The sequence below is a fragment of the Eurosta solidaginis genome, chromosome 2, assembly GCF_040869045.1.
Source record: "Eurosta solidaginis isolate ZX-2024a chromosome 2, ASM4086904v1, whole genome shotgun sequence".
NCBI lineage: Eukaryota > Metazoa > Arthropoda > Insecta > Diptera > Tephritidae > Eurosta > Eurosta solidaginis.
This window is the reverse complement of record NC_090320.1, coordinates 9,560,294-9,576,033: the sequence shown is the minus strand read 5'-3', so window position 1 is coordinate 9,576,033 and position 15,740 is coordinate 9,560,294. Positions and strand designations below refer to the sequence as shown.

At 35.8% G+C, this 15,740-nt stretch overlaps 1 long non-coding RNA gene across 1 annotated transcript in view; it reads right to left on the bottom strand.

Annotated features, from left to right (window-relative positions):
- Positions 1–7,578: 7,578 nt before the first annotated feature.
- Positions 7,579–15,740, bottom strand: part of LOC137239250 (uncharacterized) — a 443,310-nt gene continuing 435,148 nt past the window's right edge. The window contains exon 3 of the long non-coding RNA XR_010949311.1: positions 7,579–7,688. This is a non-coding gene — a long non-coding RNA (uncharacterized lncRNA). The remainder of the gene's footprint in view (positions 7,689–15,740) is intronic.

The window sequence follows — 15,740 nt, the reverse complement described above, 5'->3', positions numbered from 1 at the left end:
TGGGGTGCAGTGAGGGTTATGCCTCCTGATCGCTCAATCAGATTGAACGCTTTCTTGCGTTCCTGGGTTCTACATTTCCATATGCGGCCTCAGCAGGGGGTTTGGTGTGATGCGAATTTATTCAATTTATTTATATGATTTTAAACGATTTTTATTTAAATATACTTTTGATGTAATAATTTTCTCATTTTTAAATTGTGCAATGTCTGTGAATCAAAAAACATTAAAAAAATCGACTGAAACCCTTTTATTTATAAATTCGAAATTAATTTAATTTGAATGTGCATCAATTGTCAACCAAAATATGAATATTTGCAAAAATTATATATGTATATTTCTAAAAATTAATTCACCTTCATTATTCCCACGCCATTCAAAATATTAAAATGATGATGTCCTAGGCGTATACGTAACATTAAGCGACAATATTTTTATACCAAGCTGCTCTAGTATCGATACCATATACTCGACGAGCCCATACCGGCATTCTCAAATCGGGGATTCACCGAATAAGCAGTGCACTGTACTTCGAAACTTAATTTGGACCATGGTCTTGTTGGCAGCCAAGATACACAAACGCTTCTGTACAGCAAAACATGTGACGACAGAATCATGAAGCAAGTTTGCCGTCGATAATCCTATAAACCCTATTGAATCGATAGCAATCTTCAATCGAATAATGTAACTTCGCAGTTCATTTTGCAACCACGGCGTAGCACTGAAGTGACTTTAACTGGCACGAAGATTAATACTACCGACCAAGAAATGTCCTAGGTAGAGTAGTTTGCCCATGAAACCACACATAAGCCTTAATTCCGTTTTTGTTTTGAGATAAATTATTGTAATTTTTTAAGGAATTGGATTGATACCGCTGGGCTCGTGGATATAGAATAGTAATGACAAATTTTGACCACCGAATAAGATGATGAACGAGGACGATATGAGAGAAATTGTGGACCGCATGGAAGATTCCACAGCTAATTCTTATTCAGATAGGAAAAGAAAACCTCTCCACCGATTTTCCACTTTTCGTGCATGTTGAACAGCACAGTGATGTTGATGGAGAGAGAAGGAAATTGCTGCCTTCCAACTGCATGGTTTACGAAGAGGGCAGCAAAGGTGATAAACGTTATCGATATATTCGACGCAGCCTGGTGACGCTGGACATCAAAAGCGCTTTTAACTCAGCCAGGCGGAGTGACGTGCTTGGCGCAGAGGAACAATATATCAATGTACCACAATATCTTGAGGGACTATCTGTGAGACCGGTATCTAATATACGAAGTGATACTCGGCCAAAGAAAGCTCAAGACAACGGATTAGTACAAGGTACGATGTAAGGCTCCCATCTTTGAAATGCTGTTTACGACAGTCTTCTTTGGTTGGGTATGTCAAAAATCACCTTTTTTTTTATCTATTTCACAGGTGACTTGGCTGCTGTTGAAGTAGCACGAAGCTGCGAGCACCCATAGTTTACAGTAGACCAGGAAATGGTATTTAGTTGCCAATATGATGGATTGGGATTAGCAAATGCAAGCACGTAGCTCAATGTAATGCCTGGAGGCAAGGCTAGACAGTTTGCTCGGTGAGCCTGCGCGTAAGGTTAGGTAAAAAGCTCACGTTCTCACAGAGCCTTCCAATGGAATACGTACGCTTTAGGGAAGTAGAGTAGACCTGTGGTAACACAGGCGAACCGAAGCTATGTGGAAAGGAAGCTACTTGCACCAGCCTCGGACTCTATACGTCTAATGGTGCCAGAAATTCGGGCGAATGCAATGAGCCGGCCTTTGCAAGAGCCGCCCTTATCTCATTCCAACTAAGGGGGTATCCCCACAGGTGTCTTGGTTGTAATATACGAGATCAGAGGAGCAAGGAGTGAAGATGCAGTTACTATACAGGCACAAGAAGAACCGCTAACAACAGTGGAGTAGTAGTACTCCCACTCAGCATTTAGATGATTAAATTTTCAATTTCCCTACATATAAATACAATTTCATTACTCTTCCTGACTAAATAATGAGTTATCATACAATTGAATAAAAGAAATAATCAAATATGAATACTTTTGATGATGAAAAACTTAAAAGCATTTTTCGATCACTTTTTGGAATCATTTTTGAAGTCCTTTGATGATTAAATTTTGATATTTCATAAAAACAAACAAAAAGAATAATCAAATATGCTTACTTTTGATGATCAAAAACTGAATATAGTTTTTCAATCACATTTTGGAATCATATTTGAATCAGATGTGTTTACTTTAGGTGATCAAAAATTTATAATCATTTTTCAATCAGATTTCTGAATGTTTTCTGACTATATTTGTTGACTGAATAATGAGTTTTATACTTGTTAAAACTTTACTTTTCATTGAAAATATTATTTTTTTTCACATACACATATTTTTTCAATCATGAAGTTCAGAAATAATATGTATATAAAATTTTTATTATTAAGACATTCTTCAAGAAAATGTAATGCAAATGCTGCTCGTGCCCGAAGATTTCCCCAACCATTTCTCCACCTTTGGCTTCCAAGAAAATACATAACAGTTGGACAATACAAAAGTTGTGAGCTATTTGACCAGGTAAGTGAAACTCTCTTGACATATGTACCTGGATATGTCTTCAACATCCCGTGCCGTATCGTATTTTAAGATATTGACGATCATACCTGATGTTGGATGTTGTAGTCGCAGGTGTATATAGGCCAAGTTTGTTTGAGAGGGACCTGTGGTTCAAATAGCTCACTTCCGCATGCTTTCTTCCCCTGATGAATTAAGATTATTATGTTGTATCTATTTAGAATGAGATATGAAGAATAAATGCATCATAATCGCATTCAAAAATGATTCAAAAATCTCAACCAAAACGATTGAAATATGTTCACGAATATGATCAGCAAATGACTCTGAAAAGTAGTCAAATATTGCTCTAAAAAAATTAAAGCTCGATTTTACAATGATATCCAAATATCAATAAAAAGCGTTTCGAAATATGAATCATAAATGATTACTCAAGAATAATCACATTTAAGGTACATTTTTCTCCCGACGCTACATTAATTTTCGAACAGAAAATGCTTTTAAATTTGAACGTTTTTAATCACCTTGGGGTATGATATTTGAATATTTTTTGATCAAAATTTTCAAAAAATGCTGGCTGGGCTAGAGAAAATTGAACTAGGGAATTTAAACCCCAGCTAAGCTCATGGTTAAAGTGACCACACAAAGAGGTTTACTTCTAGCTGAAACGGAAAATATTTAAGATTTAGAAACAAGTTGGAAAACAGTTTTTCTAAGCGGGATGCCCCTTTACTGTGATTTGGAAAACACTCAGAGTGCATTTCTGCCCTGAAAAGCTTCTAAGTGAAAACATATCTGCCAATACCTTTCGGAGTAGCGATAAACATCTCTTCCCACCAATTTTTAGCAAAATTAAAAAGAAGCATGACACAAATTAGAAAGAAAGCTCGGCCTGAATATCCTTGGGGATAAACCGCGGCAGGTATATATTTTTTTGCATGTAGTTGCCCTCTCGCCCCTACTGTGCATAAAAGTAAGTTTGTAACGAAACTTAAATATTTTTTTTTTGGTATCGTAAATATAAATGAAATGTTAGATCCCTAAAAAAGATGATGTAGACTCACTAATATGAGAAGCTGAGTTGATTTACCCATGTCCGTCTGTGAGTCTATCTGTGTGCCTAAACAAAACCTAGTCCCTCAATTTTTGAGATATCTGATAATTTGTGTGTCTGATTAATCATTTGTCGGAACCAGCCTATGGCATATACCTCTTACACAACTATTATTATTATTATTGATAGGTCTGGAAGCACTGCAACGTTTGTGCAGATTTATTGTGCAAGACAATTCAGCCTAATTTTGTATCTGGAGGCTTTTGATGTATCTAAAAGTACCTCTTCAGGCTTTTTACTCCATATCACATAGGGATTAAGAGTCCCACCACCTAGATGGGATAGTCTCTGCCTAGCTAGAGCGACGCATTCGCAGAGAATGTGAACCGGCGTTTCATCATCCAGCTCACAGAAACGACAAATTTGGGTATCAGATAGATTTAATTTACTTAGGTGATATCGTAGACCGCAGTGTCCCGTATAGTTCACAGTAAGAGTTCTTAGGTCCTCCCTGCTTAGGTTAATGAGTTTGGCTGATACTTTCGGTAACGGATCAGCTTGTTCAGATTTCATGAATTTTTTAAATTACAACAGGTTCAGCTGCAGTCATGAAAGTACTGCAGAAGACAGTCCCGCCGTACTTGTTTTATTTTTTTATTTTTATTTTATTAAAATAGGTATAAACAGCAAAACAATAGCATCCGCATAGATAAATAACGTTTTGAGGTCGCATTTATTTACATACATTATTTTGTTTTAAATATATGGATTCATGAAAAATGAAAATTTAATGCACATTGACAACCAAAATCCATCTGTATTAATAAACTTTTCATATAATAAATTTTTTTTAAATATATTTGTCTACGCCATTTGCATATTCCATATTTATATTTGTGGTTGCAGGTAAGTTTATTGAAATATGAAACACAAAGTGAAAATAAATTATTTTTCCCACACAATTGTTGCTAAATTAGCATTGTTTATGGTTTGTGATAATTTGATGGTAAATATCTACACATACATAAATGTATCAATTATCTTCAAATGCAACAACCATTGTTATGAATTTAAAATTGTAAAATCATCAGTGTTTGCACTGCTTAATAATAAAAATTAAAATTCGTACACATCATGATATTAATTAAGCTCGTAATAACATTGTCACACAATTAAGTGCACAGCCACAGTTGCAATAACAATTAAAGTACTTTTAAAGAGATTTTCGGGAGAGTAGCGCATTTTAAACTTTTATTGGGATTTAAGATGAACTTTAAATTATAAAAAGAACACATATAATAGTGAACAGCGGAAGCTTTGCTAATAACGTACTGCCGAAAATCCTATGTTACTAAATTCTGATGAGCGCGCCTGAAAATATTCCACACAATTTGGATTAAAGACATATAGTATACATATGTACCCAAATGTGCATAAAAGGAATAGCAACAAAAAGCCAATACTCAGAGATCATTTACAAAGCGTGCAGAGGGGCATTCATATGGCTGAGTGGATAAAGGCTCTGCTTTTACACCAGTATGAAGTAAGAATGTTGGGGATTTATAATTCAAAACTCAGTTTCCAAAAAACTAGATGATGAAGAAGTGAAGATCAGAAACATGCTCCAGTAACCATCACCGCAGCAGGTTTTAGTTGTAACTGAAGTTAAAACTATTTTTTTAAATGTTTTGGAAAACATTGACACAAGTCAACATCAGAACGCACAAGGTAACAGCTTTTCGATTAAACCTTTGTAAACTTCTTCAAAACCTTTTATACCGGGAGTGGGATTTGAAGTTAAAATTGTTTAGTATTATAAAAAAATAGAAAAATTTAGAAAAACTTGAGACATTGATTAACTTGGTGTAACAATTTTAGTAAGTAGAAAGCAGTTCCATATGATTTTCATTATTTGAGAAAAAACTAATAATATTTGAGTGATAAAAAGATCTAAGTACAGAACAAGACTATAGTAATAGTTATTATTCGCTCCATATTTCTATAGAATTTTGTATGCAGAATATATATATACATTTTAGATTTTTTATGATAGCAGACCCGCCAGACTCTGTTTCGACCGAACTTTTTGGGTATTTGCAAATTTTATGCACTTCCGCCCTCCGTTTTGCCCCTTCATTCCATTCTTATACATCGCCTCTCTTTCCTTTATTTTAATTTCTCACTTACTACGTCCACCCTTCCCGTTTTCATTGTTGACTTCCTCTCCTACCTCTACTCAAAGACCTCGTATAACTATATCAATTTTCTTGCTTCTACCATTAACACTCCCGAGATATGCAGTATTTTTTTCTAACTAGACATCTGTTGATCCGGATTTGGGCGGCCACTTCTTGGCTTGTCCTTCACTAAGCACTCCTTGAAGAGCACAACCGTTTTTGGGGCAGTATCATAGGACAATCTTGTGAGTTTTGTCAACTTTTTGTAACAAAACATTGGGTTTATTCATACAAATGTACAACAATTTTTTACGACGCTCTTAATTCTTACTCAATTTCCGCGTTGTTGAAGGCTTGACTTTCCAAGCTTATTTATTTTTAATAATGCTACAAAACACCAAATCTGGGATAATAAATTTAAAGCCTACTACACTGAAAGAAAAATACTGGTAAAATCAACCGAAATACGGAACAATTCAACCGAAATTTCTGTCAATTGTTATCCTTCACAACAACGCATTGAATCAATTGCGCACAAATTGTTGATTCGTAATTGACCGTTTTAGTAGTCAAATGAACAAAAAAAGTTGTAGCGACAGCTTTGTACGAAAGTACCTATGTTGCGACATTTGCAAGGCAGATGAGTTTTCACTGAGATCTTTTCATGACAGAAATTCACTCGGAGTGCTTGCCGAACAGTGCCGAGGGGCGACGCCGCTTAGGAAAATTTTCTTCTAATTGAAAAACTTTATTTCTAAAATTTTTATATTGCTTTGCCCGGGGTGTGAACCCAGGGTCTTCGATGTGGTAGGCGATATACGCTACGATCACACCACGGCGGCCGCCATATACATACGTAAATATGTGCATACATATAGTACACAGCATACATAAGTACAAAGTAGAGAGCGCAGTGAGCGTAAAATTCTCTTTGAAATTTGCTCATGTATTGACTGTTGATCGCTGTTGAAATGGCCAGTGAGATCAGTTGTGTTAACAAAAAAATCAGTTAGATTGATTAGGAATCTGTCAATTTTACAGAATTTTGTTAACTTAAGAGCGACAATTTCTCTTCTGTTGAAATGACTAAACTATTTTGTTCGCTTGACAAAGAACTCTGTCGAATTAACCATAATTCGATCAATTTGCGTTAAGTCAAGAACAACAGAATTGATTTGTTGATTTTGCTATCACCATTTCTTTCATTGTATGTCCTCACTTAAAAACTTATAGAGAGTTATAAAATTGCAGAACTTTCTGTACCAGTCCTTATGCAAACGAGGGGTCAAATATAGTACACATGTAGCCGTGTATCCGTATTGAGACAGTCTTCTTTTGAATAACGCAATTGGTTATATTTCTTTTCTACTCTACTCTATGGTATTATAATTGATTACTTAGTAATTGAAAAATATATTGTTAGCAAAATAGTATAAAATTTTCATGTTTTTAAATGATTGCAATTCACACGTAAAACACACCCTTACGTGCGTATTTTATAAATGCAGCAAATAAATATACAAAGACCAAAATCAACCTATTAATATTTTTATAGTAAATTTAGTCACCACCCTTCTGGCTACCCAAAACTGAAATTATATTTGCACAGTCACCAACACTTTGTGTTTCTATGCACAATAATCATGTGTTCCAAATTGGCACCCTAACCACAAATGGGTTAAAGCAGATTTGAATTTTTTTATAAATGAGGCAACGAAAATAGTATAAATTATAGTTTTAACAAATTTTACTTGTATATACTTACAGTTTGTTGATTTTAGGACTTAGATCCTGTTCTAGTACCGTTATATGACTTTGACAAGCACGTTTTCCAATGCCAGAATATAATTCTTAGTATTTTGAGTACCCGTGACTGCTAAAAAAAAAAAAAAATTGCTGTTTAGTGAAAAAAATATAAAAATATTCTTGCAACAAAGAACGATTTGTTGCTTAAAACTACGCCTGAGGGAGTATACGTCGCTTCCAAATGAGATTATTTGCATGCATAAGTATGTATGCATATGTTTTTCTATTCAATATGATATTAAAAAAAAATAAATGTAAGGCGCGATAACCTCCGAAGAGATCTAAGGCCGAGCTTCTCTTCCAATTTGCGTCGTGCTCCTCTTGATTTTCCCTACAAATTGGCCGGAGGGGACCTACATGTTTTATGCCGACTCCGAACGGCATCTGCAAGGCAGATGAGTTTTCACTGAGAGCTTTTCATGGCAGAAATACACCCGGAGCGCTTGCCAAACACTGCCGAGGGGCGACCCCGCTTAGAAAAATTTTCTTCTAATTGAAAAACCTTATTTCTAAAATTTTGATGTTGCTTTGCCCGGGAGTTGAACCCAGGGCATACGGTGCGATAGGCGGAGCACGCTACCATCACACCACGGTGGCCGCCAGTATGATATTGACAATCACAAAAAAAGAAGAAAAAAAAATCTGCACAGCAATAAAGAAAAATTCAAATGAACATTGCTGTCTAACATTTGCAATTGACATATTGTATTGAAAAATAGTTTGTGGCATTGCGACCAAACTGGTAAGCACTCAAGCTTGCACAAATAAATACAAATTCATACTTAGTTGCGAGTAGCAGTGAAACGGGGCGTATGAGTAACTAAATAAAATATAAAGTCGTTTATTTTTACTTGGCAATGAAGTTGAATAGAGGAAGAGTTGAAAGTACACACATACATATAAAACGTTATATATGTGTTTGTATTTGTATTTTGGTGTACACAAGTCAAGAAAAGGCTAACAATAAAACAGTTTTCATTTTATTGCATATTTTTTCGCCTTTGCTAAACCTTTTGGGAAATCGTTTGTGCTAAGTATGGCATAAGCCAAAGCTGTGTGCATTGGCGCCATCCGTTCGAGCGTATTGTCAGTCGCCAAAGCTATTGTGTGGCTGGCAAATAGTTTAAATGCATGTCTGCAATTTTCTTTACATATTTTTGTGTGTGTATTTATTTATTGCCATGTATTTGTGTATACATACATACATAGGTACGGGTATATGAGCTTCACTGCATTTGAGGCAATATATAAATTTTTTATACAAAGCATGCAAGTCTGCTCAGCGCTTTTCTACTTAAATGAGCAAAAATAATTGCGAAAAAAAATATGTTGAAAACCAAGACTTGCTTAGCAACAAAAACCAAAAGCTGTTTTAAGCGTAAGAACAAAAAAGATTGAAAGTTAAGTCAATGAAGCGGAAGCATTGGCGACAGGCATAGAAGATAATAATGAAATATTTACCGTACACATACATACATACATATATATAGTATGAACATTAGACTGGGTCGATTTATTAACCCATATCGCGCCATCGATTTTTTGATAGGATTTGGGCTCAGGAAAAAAAGTTCCACTACGCATACCCAAAAAAAGAATTTTTGAGCCTGCGAAATTTAATTTTTTGAATTTTTTTGACTTTGATTTTTAAGGTGTTTTTCATGACCAACTTTTAGTTGATTGTAAAATTTTCATGTATACCCTGTCCGACCAAAAAATGTCCACTAAAAACGTTGTCGATAACAGTTTTTCGAAAATATTTTTTTTTTATACATATGACATTTTTTTAGTAGGTCATGAAAAAAACTTTAAAAATCAAAGTCGAAAAAAATTAAAAAAATGAAATTTCGCAGGCTCGAAAATTATTTTTTTGGGTATGCGTAGTCGAACTTTTTTCCTGAGCCCAAATCCTATCGAAAAATCGATGACGCGATATCGGTTAACTTTCGTCCATACAAATCGACCCACCATAATGTACATAATTCTTATGGGGACAAATTATCTTGACGCAATAACTATAAATTCAATTGCTGCAATAAAAACAAGTAAATTTGATGACAAGAATATGCTGTTTCTTCTCAGTCTATGTTATTGCTGCCTATAATCTTTTCATCGTACGAGCATTTGGCTGTTGAAGAAGACGTCTCCTTGTTTTTACTTCTAATTTGTTTAGTTTAATTGCGCATAACTGTAGATGGAAATATGTTTTCAAATGAGAATAAAGAAAATAAGATAGTCTAAAGTTAGCCGTTAAATTTTGGTATCTTATTCTGAAAGCATATGACTTCTTCCCATATAAAAACCACACAGTACAACAGCGCGCAGAGAAATAGTAGGGGACACTTTCCTTAACCCTTCTTCTGTTTAACATTTTAAGAAAAAATTCTATGAATTTTGTTACTGAAACTATGCAAACCAACCTCAAGCGTTTTCGAAAAAAGTTGAAAATTCCACGAAAACTTTACGAAAATTTTGAACTTTTTATTTGGGAGTCTCAGATTTTTTTAAGTTGTAAATTTTTAGCCAAATCAATTTTATTACAACAAAGTATAAGTTATAGGTCTCTCAAAATTTACATTGATTAAAAAAACAAAAATTCCGAAGTGTGTTTTAGATTTTCCTAAGTAAAAAGGGTCAACGTTTTCTTTATATGAAAAAAAAAAAAACAGAAAAACACTTCTGAAAAAATTTGCCAAACATCAGTGTAAATTTTTAAAATACCTAGTAAATATCGGAAATAAAAAAAAAATAATAATTTAATAGACGTAATTTGATAAAAGCTTCAATCAGTGAAAACTCATCTGCCTTGCAGATTGTGGTACGGAGTCGGCATAAAACAAGTAGGTCCCGTCCCGCCATTTTGTAGGAAAAATTAAAAAAGTGCACGACGCAAATTGGAAGAGAAGCTCGGCCTAAAATCTCTTCGGAGGTTATTGCGCCTTACAGTTTTTTTTAGTTTGATAAAAATTGACACTGCTATTTTATGAGCTACAACACTGTGTATTAGTTTTTTTATGTTGAAGGTCTGACAGTTTTTGAAAAATTTTTCGAAAAAAAACGTAGCTTTATACCGCTGTGGGCGGTAAGAATGGTGAAGGTTGCACTAAGTAATCGTGGGCTGGGCAAGTTAAAGCTGAAGAAGCGCTTGCGGTTTCACACATAAATTTTTTATTTGTATTCCCGTAATGAACGTGTTCAGACCCTTCAAACTATATCAAAACTACTCAAAAACAACGGGCAGCTGTTTTATAGCTTTATCAGCTTTAGTGGCGATGCACGAGTGGTTAATAACATCGAAAATGCAAAGTCTGATAGTACTCCTACCCAGAAAATGGGATGGCCGATGCATGAAAGTAGGACAAAGGTTAGTATAAAGAGACTACGTCACCAAGTACTGTACTTTGCGGTTATGAATGAGTGATTTCTCACCATTCGCATCAAAGCCATGCCTACTCAACGTTTACCGCAGTCTACTAGATACAATCCCTGCCCACGAGTTGGCAGCAATATTGTGGCGAATGTTAACATCACTAGGCTGTTAGAAAATAATCACGCAACAAAAAAAACATGAAGCAGCCACTCTTATATACATGTCCACGTTGAAGCTAGCAACACTTATGTAGAAGGCTACGAAGAGATATCTCATACACACACACATGTAGTCATCAGACGAAGTAGTTACTCACACATACACACGCATATGGCTATAAACTACAAATATACATGTATACCACCAGGCATGCTTAACGAACGAAACGATATCATTTCGTTGCGATAATCAACGCTAATAAACGAAACGAAGTCACTTCCTGTACTAATAAACGAAACGAAGTCATGCCTGTATACCACTGGTAACCAAGCATGTCCTAAAAGAGTTATAGGAAGTGAAAAGTCTAGACCTTTGGAGAAATATGCGGACGAAGCAACGGAGAGTATAAAATCAGCGCAAGCTGAGTAATCAGTCAGTCATTTTGATTTAAACACGCTATTGGTTGTGAAGTATAATTGTGAAGTACCACTCCCAAAGTAATCTTAATAAAGACCAGTTTCAATACTAAATATTGGAGTGATTTGTTCAACCGTTTAGCTATTCGAACGTTAGCAGAAGTTGCAGAAATAACCCGGATTTCCCCTAAAATTCATTACAATATCTTATTTGAGGAATAGGAAGCCGAAATATTCCGCCTCTACAATGTAACATCTCCTGTTGACATTAACCGATTTCTGTCTCCTGATCAAAGAACATATATTCATATTGATCACATAGTGATCGAACGAAAGTGGTGCATCAGTTTGCTGAACGTACATATGTACTCCTTGAATCGAGCTTGTGGCAACCAAGAAAGGGAAATTCCTTCTTGCAACTTTGACGGTGAGGGCTGTGGCACAAGGAAAATTTGTTGTCAAGAAACCGCTCATAAAATATACATGGCTCTAGCACCTGCTTACTAAGAAATAACTTACGATAGAATCAAGTACCGAAAGTATATTTATCAAGCGATGTACTGCTGCTGGCATGAGAATAAGTGTCTTGCTGCCTCGACAAAGAAGGACAAAGCCAAACTGTTTAGCTCATTGAGCAGCACCATCAGCCTCATAAGTATTGGATAAGACCTTTCCGAGACATTCCAAATCAAAAAGAGGCTTTGCGTGCCTGTTTCCGTGAATACTATACCTATTAGATTCCGATCGACTCTATATGTACCCTCTGAATAAAATCTATTTCTTCAGTATGTAATACAATTGGATTTGAAGGATAGGGGAGGAGGAAGGAGGAATGGGGAAGAGGAATTATCTGGGGCATGGGACCGGTTAATTTGTTCACGGATGGGTCGAAGTTGTACGGAAAGGTTGGTGGGGGGGGGGGGGGGGGATCTTTTGTCAAGAGCTAAATGTAAGCCGCAAATTTAAGTTGGCTGATCACTGCAGTGTATTCCAAGCGGAAGTTGCTGCGATTAAGGACGCGGTGGATGAAATACTATCCAGTGCTTCTACGGTTAGGGAATTTAACATCTACTCTGATAGCCATGCGGCTGTAAAGGCCTTGAGCTCAACTACAGTGCGATCGATTTACAATAAAGGTTATATGGGTCCCGGGCCATAGTGATATTCCGGGTAACTGTCAAGCGGATCTCTTAGCCCCAAATCGGTACAACTGAACCGGATGAAGATGGCTGTAGGGATTTCGGGATTCCGCTAGCCACCTGTGGATTGCTCCTCCATAGCTGGGCCTCGAGTCAGCTCAGGAAACGTTGGGCGGACACTACATCTTGCAGGGTAGCAAGATCTTTCTTGCCGAAAGTGGATGGCAAGAGGTCTGCTGAAATAATTGGGTTCACTAGGACTCACCTATCAATGGCCATTGGGGTTTTGACAGGGGACTGTCCCATGGGTATCCATGCGGTACGTATAAATATATTGGAATCATCGAATCACTTTATACTTGATTGCCCAGCTTTTGCCAGGACTAGGCGAACGTATTTCGGTCGCGACTCACTTGGATCTCCCGAGGAGCTATCCAAGGTTGAGATCGGTATCATTCGGAACTTTATCATTGCTACCCAACGATTCTCTAAGTAGTTATATCTACGTCACCGTTATTTTAGTTTATTATATGTGGTATCACAACGGACCTTCATATTGTCCAAGTGAGCTTCCCCTATCAGAGAAGCTACCACCCAACCTAACCTAACAGGGCCGAGTATTGCTGTCTGACGGGATGTCTGTCTAAGTCATATATTTTTACAAGCGAAAGGCGTATGATTATTTATCTAAGAAATTTACCCCAGCCATGAAAACTTTTAAATTTTTTGAAATTAACGGGCAAAACTTTTTTTTTATAATTTATCAATTGATGAAAAGCTTCTGTGAATATTAAAATAACCTTTTCCAAAAAGATAGATTCACTGCTGCTTCGACTTGCAGTAGAACCTAATTTCAAATGTATTCACAAATAAAATAATTAAAAAAAATTGTTTAAGTTAAACGGTTTTATTGAAAACAATACTTACATGAAGTAATAATAATACGAAAAGCTAGAAAATAATTAGGTAGGTCCTAGGTACAAGTCATCACACTTCTTATCAATCTATGGCGTTAATCAGACAATTAAATAAAAGCGTTGGGCGCGCGAAATTTCTAAAAATGTGACTGATTAAGGTTCAGTTAGTTTTACTTATGACTATCAGTAGAAATATGACGCGTCCAACGCTTTTATTTAATTGTCTGATCAACGCCATAGATTGATAAGGAGTGTGATGACTAGTACCTAGGACCTACCTAATTATTTTCTAGCTTTTCGTATTATTATTACTTCATGTAAGTATTGTTTCCAATAAAACCGTTTAACTTAAAAAATTTTTTTTAATTATCTTATTTTCAAGTTTTTAGTATTTATTTAATTGCCTATTATTTCTCATTCTATTTAGTTCATTTAGTGACTCATTATTACAAGGACTCTTTCCTGACAATTTGTTACAACCTAAGTCCTCAATACATATTCCTTCCAAAGACTTTACTCGACTCTGCGCCACGTATGCTTGTTCTTCCTCCAACTCCAAAATATTTTGATGTCACTTCTACCAGACTGTATGCAATATTTGTTCCAAATATGAGCCAAATCGGGCATCATAGGTCGCTTTCTATTCATGTATCTATTTATTATGTGTTCCAAATATGAGCCAAATCGGTCCACAAATACGATTTTTGCGAATATCTCGATCCTTCCGCCACCTAGCGGCGATTTTTTTTTGATAGGTCGCTTTCAATTCTTGTATGTATTAAGTGTTCCAAATATGAGCTAAATCGGGCCACAAATACGATTTTTGCGAATATCTAGATCCATGCGCCACCTAGCGGCGTATTTCTTTCACAGGTCGATTTCTATTCTTGTATGTATTAAGTGTTTCAAATATGAGCCAAATCGGTCCACAAATACGATTTTTGCGAATATCTCGATCCATGCGCCACCTAGCGGCGATTTTTTTCATAGGTCGCTTTCTATTCTTGTATGTATTAAGTGTTCCAAATATGAGCCCAATCGGGCCACAAATACGATTTTTGTGAATATCTCGATCCATGCGCCACCTACCGGCGATTTTTTTCACAGGTCGATTTCTATTCTTGCATGTATTAAGTGTGGCAAATATGAGCCAAATCGGTCCACAAATACGATTTTTGCGAATATCTCGATCCATGCGCCACCTAGCGGCGATTTTTTTCATAGGTCGCTTTCTATTCTTTTATGTATTATGTGTTCCAAATATGAGCCAACTCGGTCCACAAATACGATTTTTGCGAATATCTCCATCCATGCGCCACCTAGCGGCGATTTTTTTTTTTTATTATTGCTTTGTCATCGGGTTCTGAACTAAATTCCAAGTTTCATGCTTTTAGCTTATCGGGAAGTTACTTAAATTTCAATTACAAGATTCGTTCACAATGGCCGTGCAGCCGTGCATGCGGCCATGCGGCCTGTCAACTCAAGCTAAATAAAACCGTTTAAAAAGCACTTCATTAGCATTAAGTCAGTTCTAAAATTAAATCAATCCACCAATCTTTTCGCAATTGAATGCCATTAATCCTTTTAACATCTCATCCAGTCATAAACTAAAATAAATAGGCAAATTGACATCTCATCTAAATGCTAATCAGTTAATTGTTAATTTGCTGAACAGCGGATGATAAATCACTATGCCAGAAATATAAAAAAAAACAATTCTTTTATTTTCCTTTACATTGAAATCTATTTGTGCATGTGTATGAGTATAGATAAGATGAGACTGACTTCTTTTTAAACAGTTTTCTTTTCTTGATTTCACACTATGACCTAGGAATTCAAGCAAGCATGGGCGGCAGCAACTTGGCGCTAAATTGAGTTTGAAATATTGAACATAAAAAGTATTTTTGCTTTAACTTAATTTATAAACGGCTGTATTGGTTGTGACATTCTGGATTCAATATTGGACCTTGGAGTGTTCGAGAGAAGAGCTATTCGTAAGATTTACGCCCCTGTCTGGAAGTATAAAAAAGTTATAATGACGAGCTGCACAAGCTTTATGAAAAAAGTGCAGCAAATTAAAGTACAAAACCTTCATTAGATAGGTCATGTTAAGCGAAA